General features: G+C 37.1%; 1 long non-coding RNA gene across 1 annotated transcript in view; it reads right to left on the reverse strand.

Moving 5' to 3' along the window:
* Positions 1-1,489: 1,489 nt before the first annotated feature.
* LOC145721112 (uncharacterized) overlaps positions 1,490-15,178 on the reverse strand; it is a 30,364-nt gene continuing 16,675 nt past the window's right edge. Inside the window, exons 2-3 of the long non-coding RNA XR_014144577.1 lie at positions 2,787-2,936; positions 1,490-2,461 (exon numbers count right to left, since the gene is read on the reverse strand). This is a non-coding gene — a long non-coding RNA (uncharacterized LOC145721112). The remainder of the gene's footprint in view (positions 2,462-2,786; positions 2,937-15,178) is intronic.

Genomic DNA, 15,178 nt, shown 5'->3' on the forward strand with positions numbered 1-15,178 from the left:
AAGAAAATACACTGTCTACTAATAGAAACTATGTCTGCAATCCTTGAAGGATGTGATGACAGACTGCAAGTATTTCTGTGGACATAGCAGCACCTGTCTATTCTATGTTAATAATAAAGGGGGTTATGGACAGGGTATTTTGGCTTCAAGTACACTTTAAGAGGTAAGGAGAGAATATACTTTGGAAGGAGAATAGATGCAAATGTTCTCAGAGAATACTGATAAAGGGAAAATGACTCCCAGTGTGACAAGGCGGATATGGGAGAATTTTATTTTATTTTATGTTATTTTTTATTTTTATTTTTTAAAGATTTTATTTATTTATTTGAGAGAGAGACAGAGGGACAGAGAGCAAGGGGGGTGGAGTAGAGGGAGAGGGAGAAGCAGACTCCCTGCCAAGCTTGGAGCCCATGACTCTGAGCTCAATCCCAGGACCCTGAGATAATGACATGAGCCAAAGTCAGCCGCTTAACCAACTGAGCCACCCAGGCCTCCCCTAGAGAATTTTAGACTGTATCAACAGAAGGTTAACATTCTCTCCAACTCTTCCTACCAGGACACAGATCCAAATACATGTTTTATGTTGTAATTTTGAGTTAGATGAAGGTGACAGCTATGTTCTAGCCATGGTCTACTATACTAAAATGACTTGTTTCTATTATTTTCATTCTCATGTTACCTTTTAAAAATACTCTTGCAAATATTTAAAAATCATACATATCATTTAAATTTTTTTTTTCATTTTTAAATACTTATTTCTCCTGAAGATTTTAGGCATTCTGATCTCCTGCTCCATATGCCATTCCGAGACTCCTTGTACCAGAGCCAATTTTTGGTTTTACTCTATTTCCTTTGATAGGAATATTTTTATCATTTTTATGTTGGAAATTGTAGTTCATATTCACTTCCATTAACTATTTTCAGAGAATTAATTTAGGGTCTGTTCCTAGGTGGGACTTTCAATTGGTCTTTGCAGTTAATTTGAGTTTTTTTTTTTTTTTCTTGCAGAATTTGGATTTCCCTTTAAAAAGATAAAATGTAGTAACAATCAGAATGGGGCGGCGGGGGCGAGAATGAAGTGTTTCACTAAAAGGTCTGCTCCAATTTGTGCATATACTTCAGGACAGTATTTAAAATGTTGTGTTTCTAGGCTTATTTCATATTTTTTTGAGGAATTGTTTTTTTACAATAGTTAAAAGATTAATTCACTTTATTTTACTGTTGTATGTACATATTTTATAACCAAATTTTTTGTCACTTTACATCTTTATGCTTTCCCACAAAATGCATGCTGTGGAGGACAATCTCTGTTGGGGCTGCATGCCACATCATCCCACATTAAATATCACCGCAATGAAAGGTGAACCTTTACAAATGTATGCCAATTTAATGATGCAAGGAATGTTTTATAGACTCTAAGTGTTTTCTGTTCTGGTTTTCATATAAAAATTATATAAATGAAAGAAATAGTTTTTGAATACTTGGCTTACAATTTTGACCTTTATATATATAAATGTTCCTTTTTTTTTTCTTTCAGTGGTTGTAGAATAACTTCTCCAAATGCAGAGCCTTATTGTAGTAAAAAAAAAATATGCTTAGAATACAGCATGATTATTATATAGTTTGATTTCCATGATAAATATGCAGCCAACAATAATTCTGTATAATGAAAACAGTCTTGCAGATTTTTTAAAGGGTGATTTCCATACAAATTCAATGCAATATTTAATTCAAGGAGCTGTGGGCCAGGATAAGTTGGATCACATATGACAGAGAACCATAAAATGTTGACCAGTTAGAATGATAATAATGGTAAAAGGTGAAAGAATTGGATCCAGAAGAGAGAGTGGCCATAACAATAGTATCAGGATAAGTAAATTCAAACCAAGTTATTTTCTCAAATCTTATACACAATTCATTTTTTTTAAGTTTATTTATTTAAGTAATCTCTACACCCAACATGGGGCTCGAACTCATGACTCTGAGATCCAGAGCCTCACATTCTACTGACTGAGCCAGCCAGGCACCCCTACAGTTCATTTTTTAAATTCATTTATTTAACAATCAGTATTGAACTCCTACTTGGTTTTAAGGACCATGCTAGGAGACAAAGTGCTAACTAGAACAAACCCATTATCTGCCCTCAAAGAACTTATAACCTGGACTACTATAATTTCTGAGCCATGATATTTCTGGACTTGCTAAATACCTATAAATTTACTGTGCTAGGGTGCATCAGGGAAATAAAAATGTTCCTTAGACAATTTAATTAAAGCTGGAAAAGTGGAGAGCCAAGATTTATGAGCAGAAACACAATGTGCCAATGCATATTCTGGAAGTCTCCATAAGTATAAAATCAGTCATCCCCAGGACCAGCAAGCTCAGACTTAACTTCCAGGGACCTATGCTTTAGGGGCTTCTGATATGATCTTAGAACAACAGTCGTAATTTGAGGAGGCAGCTGAAACAGAAGAAGGGAGTAATTACATCATCGGACATTAAAAAAAAGAAAGAAAATAACAACAACAATAAAACTCTAAAACTTGTAGACAAACAACTAGTTCATAACTATCCGTTTCACTCCTTTCCTCATGTGCATCAGAAAGAGGACAACACAAGTAGTGAAGCACGTGGGCTCTGGCACCAGACTGCCAGGTTTTCAGCCCTGCTTTACCACTTTCCAGCCATGTGATTTTAGGCTATGCCTCAGTTTCCTCATTTATAAAATGGTGCCGGCTGCACCTTCCTCATAGGGTTGTGAGAATAAAACGCATGAATATCTATACCTCTGCTTAGAACAGCGCCTGGCACAGTGGTCCGTAGCTCCTTTCAGCGTTAGCTTTTGTTATTGAAGTCACACAGTTAATGGGGGTAAGTTTATCTCCAGGTTCAAATTTTCTGATTATCCATAAACCCCTCCTGTGGCTAGCTGAGCTCTGAAAAAATGGAAAAAAATGGAGGAACCGTGATTGTCGTAGGCAAGACGTTTGGGTCCAGTGATAGCAAGCACTCACCTCTCCGAAGTCAAAGGAAGTAGAATGTGAGTGTAGATGCGCTTCTCTCCATCTTACTTGAGGCTCGTGGACTAAGAGCAAGAGAAAAACAGGGAGGTTCAGAGATTCTCTTTTACAGTGATTTCACTTTGTTGTTGCCATTGTTTAGAACGATGCTTCGGTCTTTTTTTTTTTTTTTAAGATTTTTTTTATTTATTGAGAGAGAGAATGAGAGACAGCACAAGAGGGAAGAGGGAGAAGCAGGCCCCCCCGCTGAGCAGGGAGCCCGATGCGGGACTCGATCCCGGGACTCCAGGGTCATGACCTGAGCCGAAGGCAGTCGCTTAACCAACTGAGCCACCCAGGCGCCCGAAGCTTTGGTCTTAGTAGCAAACAGATACAATGTGATTTACTTAGAGTAGTGGTTCTTAACCGGACATACCATCCCTTGGAGGTTGTTCGGAAAATGTGGTAGGGCATTTTGCTCTTATGGCAAGTGGAAGGATACCTCTTATCATTTAGTAGGCAATTGCCAGGGATGCCGGAAGCTCTGGAGGTGTACAGAGAAGTCCTGCACAAGGACTGGTCGAATGGCCCTGTCTGACTTTCTTTAATGCTCCACTGAGTCTTCACGGAAGGGAAAGACCTGTTAATAACCAAGCCTAAGAAAATCAAGTATTTTTGTGAATCGTTTTAGTACACGCAGATTTTTTTCATCTTGCAACTACTGTTTAAATTGAGGAAAGATGGTACTTGGTTATGTTAAAAACTTTACCAAGAGTGGTTCGCCATTTCTCACAATCACATCACCAATGGCATTGTGTTTCTCTGGGTTCTGAAGCAACGGTACAACAAAAATGAATCAATTTGCATTTTTAAAAAGATTTTATTTATTTGAGAGAGAGAGAGAGAGAAACAGCATGAGAGGGGAGAGGGTCAGAGGGAGAAGCAGGCTCCCCGCTGAGCCGGGAGCCCGATGTGGGACTCGATCCCAGCACTCCGGGATCATGACCTGAGCCGAAGGCATTCGCTTAACCAACTGAGCCACCCAGGCGCTTTTTTGCATTTTTATCGGTAGCATTCACAGCGATGATACCTATAGGAGTGAGCATTTACCTATTTCATTATTACGGCTTGCACAGTCATGTCTAAAATGTACAGATTGAATGTATAATATTTTGTTATAAATTAACTTTTCTCCATTAATGATTTATGTTTTTGAATTGTGTATTGATAGATGATAATAACTGTGAATTTCATATTGGGAGAGTAAAAGTGGCCCTATAAAAATATTTGTTATGTAAGAGAGGTATTGAATTGGTAGGGTCAAGAACCAATGGCCTGTAATCTTGTACCCAAAAGGATAGTGCCAGATACTAAAAGTTTCTAAGAACAGTTCTGTCTGTAATGTATTTTTTTCTGCAACATTGTATGTTCCAGACTTTTCTTGTCTCTAATTTTCATTTGTTTGCGTGTGTGTGTGTGTGTGTGTGTGCATTTCCAATGATAGAAAATCAGTGAGGAAGTTAAAGATTTCACTACTTTAATTTATTGTATTCACAACGTGTTCTGTTTTTTCTGTCTTTAAAAATAAACTGATAAAAATACCAAAATACTAGAATATTTCATTGATTGATATTTTCTTAATTTTTTAGATAATTTGAGAATACTATTAGATACTACGTTTGTGACTAGCTCCAGCAGGCAATGATGATGCTGGGAAAACCAGAAACCTGATTATTAACCAGAAATATGATCACTCAGGTCATCGAGTATCCATTTATAAGTTTGCTTTACAAAAACAATACTCCATCAGAAAACCACCATCCTTTAACTCTCTGATCATATTGCCATGCTTTTATAAAATACTCTGCAAAAATTCCAAATTTAAATCTTTGCAGTGATATGAAAAACTCTACATGTGCATTTATATTTTCAATTCCTATGATAGTTTTACAAATGAAAACAAAGGCAATAAAACCAGCCATAGGATGTTGTGAAGCAACCATTACAGAACTACGGAAAATTGATTATATAGAATACCAAAACTTTTTAGAATTGACTTTATAAGAAGAAGCTTATTAAAAAAACACTACTGGCAGAAAGGGAAATATGAAAACAATAGGAATATACATGACAACTAGTGAAATAGAAAATGGAATATAAATGTATTAAAATGTGAACTACCAAAACACAATATTACTTGTTTATATTACTATGAGTATCTTAATGGAGAGAAAAATCTTGAAATGGCAAGGAGATGAACTGGATGCCTCAGATTCATTTTCTGTGATTATTAATGAATCATTATATTCCATCTCAGAACCATATCTTTCCCAGTACTTGCATGTGTGCCCTTTCTCCGGTAAGGTATTTCCCAGCAACACCATGTGTTCATCAAGACTCAGGAATAACAGACTTCAAAGCCATAGACCTCAGGCTGACAAACCACAAAATCTAGCAAAAACCCAAACTGCTTGAAGAACCGGTCCCGAAGTCAAGAGAGAGCTCCTTTCTGTTCAGACACCTTTGATCTATGCCCCCAGAGTATTTTATTTGTCCTTCTGTCAATCTTTGTGTAATGTTCCTGACCGCTTCTTAATCAATAATTGTTACCTTTACTGTTTCTCCATCATTATTCAAACCTCTGTCTAGAATTCAGCCTCAAGAAAAAAAAATCCTGCAAGAGGGCAACCACATGGATGGATCTGGAGGACATGATGCTAAGTGAAACAATCTGGTCACAAAAGGACAAACACAGAATGATTCCACATCTATGCAGTATCTGAAATAGTCAAACTCATAGAAGCAATGAATTGAAAGTGGTTGCCAGGTGCTGGAGTGAGGGCAAAGTATGGAGTTACTAATCTACAGGTATACAATTTCAGTTATGCAAGATAAGTAAATTCTGAAGATTTGCTATTCAACATATTTTTATAGATAACATTACTGTATCATACACTGAAAAATCTGTTAAAAGGGTAAATACCATGTTAAGTGCTGTTACTACAATAAAAAATAAAATTCCATAAACCCCTTACATTTCAACAGAAGCTCATTAAACACAGAAATTTAAGCCTGTTCTTTTAGTCAACCTTAGAGAAAAATATCCACAGAAAATCCTGTTGATAAATAACAACTTCTGTAATGCAAAGTGAATAAAGTATCATCATCAGCAATAATATATATTAAATATATTAAAGAGAAATATCTATATGTATATGTTATATATTAAAGAGAAAGCAAGCTTTCACTCTTGGAATACTTTATAATATAGTTGCTCCTGATGGTGCTTTTACATGACTAAAGAAAAATGATTCAAGCCATAATTCAAATATTACATTTGAAACTTTGTTTCTGGTAAATATTTTTGTTCTATAATAGCATATGATAGAGAAAATTCCAAGTCAGGTAGGCTTAGTTTGTTTACTTGGAAAATATTAAAAAATGCTTTGGAGATTAAACCCATAATTTACTAGATTATGTTGTTGTAGTTTCTCTATTGATTGTGGTAATTATGGATCCTAGGACAAAATATTCATGGGAAAGTTTTTTCATCTCCCCATGTAAATGCTCACTACCCCCTCCGCCCCCTGCCTGCTTTTCATCAATTCTAGCCATCCTGAGTGCCATCTTCATCTACCCAGCGAATGTATCTAAATTTCATCCTCATGATAGAATCAGAAGAATTCATGAGAAATTAAAAAAAAAAAAAGTGGCTGCAGAAATACTGAAGTAAAAAGGATGTGGAATATTTCCAAAGCAGGTCTCTCTTCCTGACGCTCTCTGCAGCCTGAATTTAAGGTCAGCTTCCCAGTGGGACTTAAAGGGACTCAAATGCTCCTAACCATGTTTGAGCAATCGATGGTGATCAAACAGCTGGGCATGTTTGCCCACATTTTCTCTTGCATTGGGACCCAACTGCTCTCTCCTTAGGTCAGAAGGAAAGCTCTGATTGATCTCATTGGGAGCTTTGCCAGGGAAAGGAGAATAGTATTGGGTTCCCGACATCAAACTAATTTTTTACAGAATAGCCAAGAGTCAGATTACCATCTTCAGCAGCATCGTGGAGACTAGAGAGAGAATAAAAACAAAGTGGGTACATATTTGAGAAGAATGATATTCTGGGCAATTAATAAATTGCTGTAAAAAGGCAATCCTACTTTGCATTGCCCAGAAATAAATGTGTTAAGAAAATGAAAAGTTATGAGAATCAAATAATACCTGAATTATTTTATATTTTAAAAATCATGACTTTTTTGAGACCATTTTATCTAGGAAAGCAAGGATGCGAATGTGTGGATGTGTGTGTGTGTCCAGGACATGGTTAGAAACTTCTATCTTTCATGTTTGAAGTGTGGATCCATGAACATCTCCATCCTTCATCTCTACTAGGAAAGTGTCCCCCATTCCCACTGCTGGTACACATTATTTGATAGGGTTGGGTCCACCGTGAAAAACCTCTTGTCTTTCCCCCATGGTGCCACATACTATTCTCTTGCTTTCATGCTGTGGTGAGAGAAGTAATGGGGAAAGAGGCTGCTGGGCCTCATGATTTCAATGGCGCCTGACATTTATTTGGCCCCGATAAATGTAACTATTAATGGCTGTTCAGAAATTAACATGAAAGAGTCTAGAAATAACTTTGCATTCTTCTAAGAATCAATGTTTCAGACTACATGAGGTTCTTTACATTTTGTCCTTGAAGATACATGCTCACATAATTTTATGTATATACAACACTTAGAGCAAATTATATACATGCTTGGAACTTTGAAAAAGGAGTGTTTTGTTTTCTCTTTCACCTCTGTTTTTCTTCTCTCCTTTTTTGTATCACCTCTGACCCACTACCACAACTCATGTTCAGAAGTTCATGTTCCTCCAGGCTTATAAAATAACAACAAAAAATAAAGGTCTATATAACATCTCTATCATCTACCTATCTATCTATCTATCACTATCATCTATTTAACATCTATCATCTATCTATCATCTATCATCTATCTATCTATCTATCTATCTATCTATCTATCTAATATCTATCTTTGTACTAATCATCTAAGTGCAGTCATGTAGAGAAGTTATCTTTGTCATTATTTTACAGAGTTGGGATCTCATAAAGACTCTTCAGAATCTTACTCTCTTCTCTCAGTGCCAGTGTGAAAACTGCCAATTCAGACAACACCACGGGGGAAAGAGGAATATAAAGGCACAGTAGCCCCACAGAGGAAAGCACTCATCTACTCTTTTCCACTGGTGTCCTTGGCAGGAGACGCAGGGTCATCTGAGACTATTGTAATTAGGAAATTTGGCTCCAAGGTATCTACTACTCACAGTGCTATTTTGGGGACTGAGCTCACTGTCTCATTTAAAAGTACAGAAACCTGTTCATCTTGTTTTGAGTATACTTTCCTGCAAATGCCCAGGTCCTGGTGGTTGGGCTGGCCCTCATCTCTTGGCAGAGCCCCCATCCTCTCTTCCTGGGCTTGCACACTAAGCTGGACACCGGCAGACCTCTTTTGTAATAACCGCTTTGGAGGAAGAGGTTTAATTAACATAATGCAGCCTGGCAGTAGTCGATAGCATATGGAAAGCTGAAAATTCCCACGAAGCCTGGCCTGTTCCATGTCCTCAGCCTCACTCATGCTCAGCGCAGGGGCAGGGAAGGATCCTTCTGTCTGCAGCTGCGGGGGACCCTGTCTCACGATCACTTTCAGTGCTGTGAGCACCATACTTCTGGCAATCTGGCCTCTCCCTGGGTTCTTTGCCCCCATCAGGTAATGGGTTTTCTTCTCTTTGATGCACTCTCAGCAGAATAATCCAGTCCCTCAATTACCCTGAAGTTGGAAACACACATCACTGCTCTCCTTTCCTCTTTCATGTGTCTTTCTCAAGTGGAAAAATTGCAGTAACAACAAAAAGCTTATTGGAAGACACCAGGAAACCTTCTGCAGCTTTCAGTTACTAAACTTTTTGACTCCCTCCTAGGAATAGGGCCAGCAAGGTCTCTACGGTGATCGCATTTTACAACCAAATATATCATGTCCATTTCCTTTCTGTTAAACAAATGTTTCGATCTCATACAAATAAGACGAAGACGGCATTATAAGGGCTAAAAACAACCATCCTCCTAAATGTTTTCAGGCATCGGTAAAGGAAGACAATGCAAGTTTAGAACGAGAGCATAGAGACGTTATAATAGAATGTCGCTGAAAGATCAGAATTGATGGAGAAATTCGACCCATTTCCTTCAAAGGGAAGGCTGCATTTCAAGAGAAGTTAATAAAATCAGAAGACACTATTAAAATAACGAAAACACCCAAGCGTTGGTGGGAAAATGAATCTCTCAAGGTTATAAAGCAGACTTTTATTGCTAATCCTAGCCCAGTGACCTTAGCACTGCTGCTCTAAGGACGTGGGTGGCCCACAGTGAAAATGACAGCACCCTGGTCCCCTTTCTTCCTTAGATTTAAAGGTCTTGGCTTATGAAGTCTTTCTTTGTTATCTTTAAAGCAAACTAGTTCCTTTTCACTATAGGTCAGAAATGCGTGTTCACAGCCTGATTTATTTTGCGCAATTGGAGGATAATTCTCATTTGAGCTATAGAGTACTCCAGTGCTTTCCAGGGGCTTACACTGGACCTGGGGACTCCATGGGTCTGTTTTGTTGAAATGTGATAGCGCTGTACCCACCCACCCAGGTGCGTTTGTACATAGTACACTATCTGGCATACATCTCTATAATACTAATCCTTGATGATTCCTTAAAATTCCCCTTTTTCCTTCCAAATATATTTTTTCTTTTCAGTCTATAGATGTTTTTAATGATTGTATTTCCTTATTTCTTTTCTTTTTTTTTTTTTTTTAAAGATTTTATTTATTTATTTGAGACAGAATGAGAGAGAGAGAGCACATGAGAGGGGGGAGGGTCAGAGGGAGAAGCAAGCTCCCCGCGGAGCAGAGAGCCCGATGCGGGACTCGATCCCGGGACTCCAGGATCATGACCTGAGCCGAAGGCAGTCTTTTAACCAACTGAGCCACCCAGGCGCCCCTCCTTATTTATTTTCAACCTTACCTCCTAGTTAATCAAATTCTGAAAATTAAGTAAACAGGGTTGGAAATAGCAGACTGCATCTGACTATTAAATAATTTAATTAAAAATTTTAAAGATTGATTATCTTTGTTGAAATGGACAAAAATGCTGAGAACGACTAGATGATTTAAGAACGGGCAGAATTAAAACCTCTCTCGTGGTAGACTGCAAAATATAATCACACATTCTCCCCATTCCTGTCCACCCCTTTTGAGTATGGGCTGGTGTTGGGCTTCTTCTTGGCCCATAGAATCCGGCCCGTGTGACTCACGTGACCTAACATCCCGGGCCCCAGGTCATTTCGTAGCTCCCACCGTTGCCTTTTCCAGGGCTGGCTTCTGGGCATGCAGCATTAAATATATAAAATAAATATATAAAAATAAATATATAAAATAACAACAAAAAATAAAGGTCTATCTAACATCTCTATCATCTACCTATCACTATCATCTATCTATCATCTATCATCTATCTATCTAATATCTATCTTTGTACTAATCATCTATGTGATTAGTCCCTACTCAGAAGGGCCCGCCCTTGGTTCAATGCTCTGCTGCTGTCATCTTTAAACTCTTAAAAAATTTTAAACCAGAGGCCCCAAATTTTCACTTTCACTGGACCCCGCCAGTTGCCTAGCCAGCCTAGCCTTTTTGAAGCTCCGAGATGACTGTGATCTGAAGGAATCAATGGAGCCTCCTTGAAAGACCACCTGGGAAGAAAGATTCACCTGTTTCAGCGATCCCAGCGGAGCTCAGCTGCTGGTTGACTCAGAGTTGAATGCAGCTGCATGAGTGAGTCCAGGTGGGACCACAGAAATATTGTTCCGCCAACCCAGGCAGTTGTGAGCAATAAGAAATTAAGTTTGTATTAAGCCAGTAAATTTGGGGTGGTTTGTTGCATAACGGAATCTCAAATAGTCACCGTAGGAACATGTATAACTTTAGAAGAATAGATTTGAATTAAAATACGAAGACAATTTTTCACCACATTAAACCCTTAAATTCTGTTTTGCTAACCAATATTAATGCATTACTTGTGAAATCAAACTAAACAGTAAGTGGTTGCTTTAAGTTTTGTTTTTGAATGGAGAATACGTAGAGACTAAAAATCCATAGACTTCAACTTGTGGATGGGTGGTCTGACTTAATGTTTGATGATTTGCAATGTGATTCAGACACATTATTATACTGAAATTTGCAGGTAACACCTACTTGTAGTGGTGTTTACATAGATTTTTTTTTTTAAATATGAAGTTTTTATAGAAATAAGAGTTCAAATAGCACTAGGAAAAAATCTTTATACAATATTATTTAATAGCCAAATGAATGAGAGAAAATGGCATTGCTTTAAAATTGTCATAATTTAAAAAGAACAAAAAAGCAAAAGTGAAATAGATGGGGCATAGCTCTAAAACTGAGTTGAGACAGAGTGTAGCAAGTTGACACAATTAAGCATGATTCAAGTAGTGTAAAATCTATTTTTAAACCCTTTTAATCAAAAAGTGAACACATTCTCATTGCTTTTTACATGTTTTCTAAAGAAATTCTTGATAATTAATGTAAACTCTTTCCTCAGTTCTTCTGAGTCCTCAAGTCTTAAAAATGATACTACGATGATGGAAATAAGAACTGTTGTTACAATGAAAAATAAGGACAGTTAAATTAGGTCAGTCTTTGGTCTGTTAAAAAATAAGGGTCTGAATCCTTTCTAATAGTATTATTTTGAGACAAAGGAGGTAATCTATAGGATTCATTAGTATAGGGCTGTCTAGACAGTTTAGATTTTCTCATGTTTGAAAATCAAACTTAGTAGTGAATGAAATGGAGTGCAAATATTTTCAACATAAGTATTTTGATATTAAGATAAATCAACAATCTGCAGCACTGGCATCGTCAGGAGCATGGGTCACAAAATTTCATTTGAATATATTGCCTTTAATGTTCCTGAGCTTATTGAAATAATAGCTTCCTTCAGTACACATGAATCGCTTTGTAAAAATAACATATTTGTATCTACTTAGGAGAAGCAAGCGCCATGTAGAATTACTGAGATATTCTGAATAATAAAATAAATGTTTAATTTAATTTTATTTATAGATCTTTACGATTATCCATTTAAGAGGCTTTTGTTGTGCACTTGAAATCACAATAATGCCTTCTTAGTCCAGGACGTTAGCCAGTCTCACATAGATACTTCTCTGTGTTCTAATTCACACCTAAAGCAATGATCCCAGGCCAAGATGAAAAAGTGAAATGCTGAAGAGTCTGTTTTGATTCTTCTTGTGAGCAAATAATGCAAATTGTTTTTCAGGATTGATAGCACATTGAGTAAGTCTATACAAAATAGTTATATATTATTTAAAAATGTTTCTGAATGTTCCTGGTGGTTGAAGCCAATCTATGTTTATAAGAACTTTGCTAGTTTTGCAGAGTTGTGAAGTATGGAATATGTCAACATAAATAGTATTACATTTGGTGTTTGTTAGCTGAATACATGAGACAAATTCTGAAGCGTGAATAAAATATATGCTGGTGTAAGGACTTTTCATTGCTTTAGTAACTCAGAACAGTAGGATATAAAATTTGAAACCGAATTCCTATATCCAGCCAGTATTCAAAATGATGTCCAATGGCCTAAAATAACATAATATCCATATAGAGGAAAATGCTTTAATAAATTGTAGCATAGCCATATAAAGTAATACAACAATGAAAATGTTTGAACTGGGGCAATGTGTTTTAAAATGGTAAACACTAAAAATATATAATGTTGAGTATAAAAAGCCACTGCAGATGATAAAGATTGTTACCATCACATAATATTTTTAAAAAATGAGAAACAATGCTATATTTTGTTTACAGAAAAATACTTTCATAGTAGAATTATGAGAATGTTTAAGGATAATAAAAAGTGAGATTGTTATCTCTGGAGTATAGAAAAGAAAAGGAATTTGATAGTAAGTTATACACAGAAGCTTCAAATGTATTTGGAATATTTATTTCTTATGTTGGTTGGTTAGATATACAGCTCTTAGTTTTACAATTGCCAGTACTTTTATGTTTGCCTGAAATATTTTATAAACAGTTTTAAAGGTAATGTATCAAATATCTACTGACATAAAACACTAAAGAACGACCTTAAATCTCAATGTCTTAAAACAATAAGCATTTACTAAGTGTACAAACTCAGAATATCATTCCTATTTGGCTTATCTAGGCAATTGTCAGGTCCCAGCTGGGCTCATTCAGGTGTTTGGGGATGAGCTTGATGTTACCTGCTGGTATAGGCCGGTCTCAGTTTGTGAGACTAGGGGGACTCAGCTCTCCTCCATGTATCTCTGGTCTTACTGAGCATGTCTTCGGGGTGATGGTAGCAGTTCAAGAGAGAAAACAGAAACCTGTAAGGCCTCTTGAGTTTTGGTCTTACAGTTCTGTTGGTCAAAACAGGTGACGTGGGTGAGCCAAGAGTCAGAGAGAAAGATCACCACAAATTCATATGTCAAAGAGTAAAAGTCCAGAGAGCTGAAGGATTTGAGCCATTATTCAAGGCCCCAGTCTGCTCTTAATGCCACAATTATTCATATCTGTCCCTTATGCAAAATATACTTAGCCCTCATCTGATCACACGTAAGCTCCAACTCCAGGATCTTGTGATCTACATCAATTTGAATGTAGCTACTTTTAATCTGGTGTCTTATGAAACAAAGAAGACAAGTTTTCTGTTTCACACACACCCAGCATATAGGTGGTGAAACAGCAGCAGGGTGATAACAATAAATGCTGCTCTTTACAAAGACAAAGAATCTGAGGCTCTTTAGGGGTCACTCATCTCAAAATTCTGAAATTGCACTGTGTAAAGATAGCCAGGCCCTCTATTTTGGGCTTGGAGAATGTTCTTAGGTCAGTTCTGATACCTAAGAAAAGCTTTTCATTCTGTTATTCTCTACAGCCTTTAGCTCTACTCTCTGGGATATTTTTTTATTTTCCATGAGCTCCTTTGGTACATCTAAAGACAGTTGGGAAATTTACTCTATGAAGATCATCCAAAGCTTGTTTTCGGGTCATATACATTTAGGGTTCTAAAGATCTATTTACATTTTGCAAAATCTCAGTCCGGTTTCGATCAGCTGGATTGTCCTTCCACCAATTCATCTCTGTCAAAAATGTTGAGTGGATTTTAAATAGTTAGTCCAGTGCACTTCATGATCCAAAGCCACATTCCCTATTCTTTCTGAGACTTGCATCTCTCTCTAGACTTGTTTATAGTGCTTGGGTTGTACAGGCTGTTATGGAACTAGGACATTCATTTCCTAGAAGCCCTTTTGCCAGGTGAAAGGGTTATTAACTGCTTAATCCTCTCTGAGGTCATAATAAAGGGACCCATAGCATTGATTTGGCTTAATCACTTATGCCATGTCCAGCATGAAAGGTTAGAGATGAGAAACAGTTTTATCTTCCAATTTAGCAAATTCTGGCCCTTCTACCTTCCTTCTATTTGCACACTTCCAGTATCACTTTGAGCTCATCTCTTGGAGTACATTTTCATATATAGTTAATAAGAAAGAACTACTCTTTTCAACTTTTTGACTGGAAATCTTTGTGTTCAAGGTTAAATACTTATTAGTTACATTTTTAATCTTGTAAGTTAAAGCAGGTAAGAGATTTACCGCATGTTTTTGCAACTACATAACACACCACCATATTTTAGCTTTCCTTGGCATCTCTCTTAGCATTTTTCCACCTTCCTTTTAAAGTCTCTTCATTGTACTTACAGCCTTCACCTGCCACTCTGTCCCTAAACCGGTGTCACATATTAAGATTTTTGCTGCAGCATCACCCTACTCCTCGTACAAATTCCTACATCAGGTTTTCTTACTACAATAATACTCAATGGGCAACTGTTCCAAAAGTAAGTGACAGTAACAATCTTACTATTTAGCTGATGAGGCTGTGTGCTGGTGATTTAGATTTGACTCTGCTTGGAGTTCTTTAGGTTTCAGACTCACTCCCATGGCTGAGGGTGTGCTGACTGTTGGCTAATCTAGGTTGGCTCTGGCTGGAGTGACTCGGGCAATTCAGCTATATTCCACATGT

This window comes from Leptonychotes weddellii, chromosome 4 (assembly GCF_054177405.1).
Source record: "Leptonychotes weddellii isolate Sample4059 chromosome 4, ASM5417740v2, whole genome shotgun sequence".
Taxonomy (NCBI): Eukaryota; Metazoa; Chordata; class Mammalia; order Carnivora; family Phocidae; genus Leptonychotes; species Leptonychotes weddellii.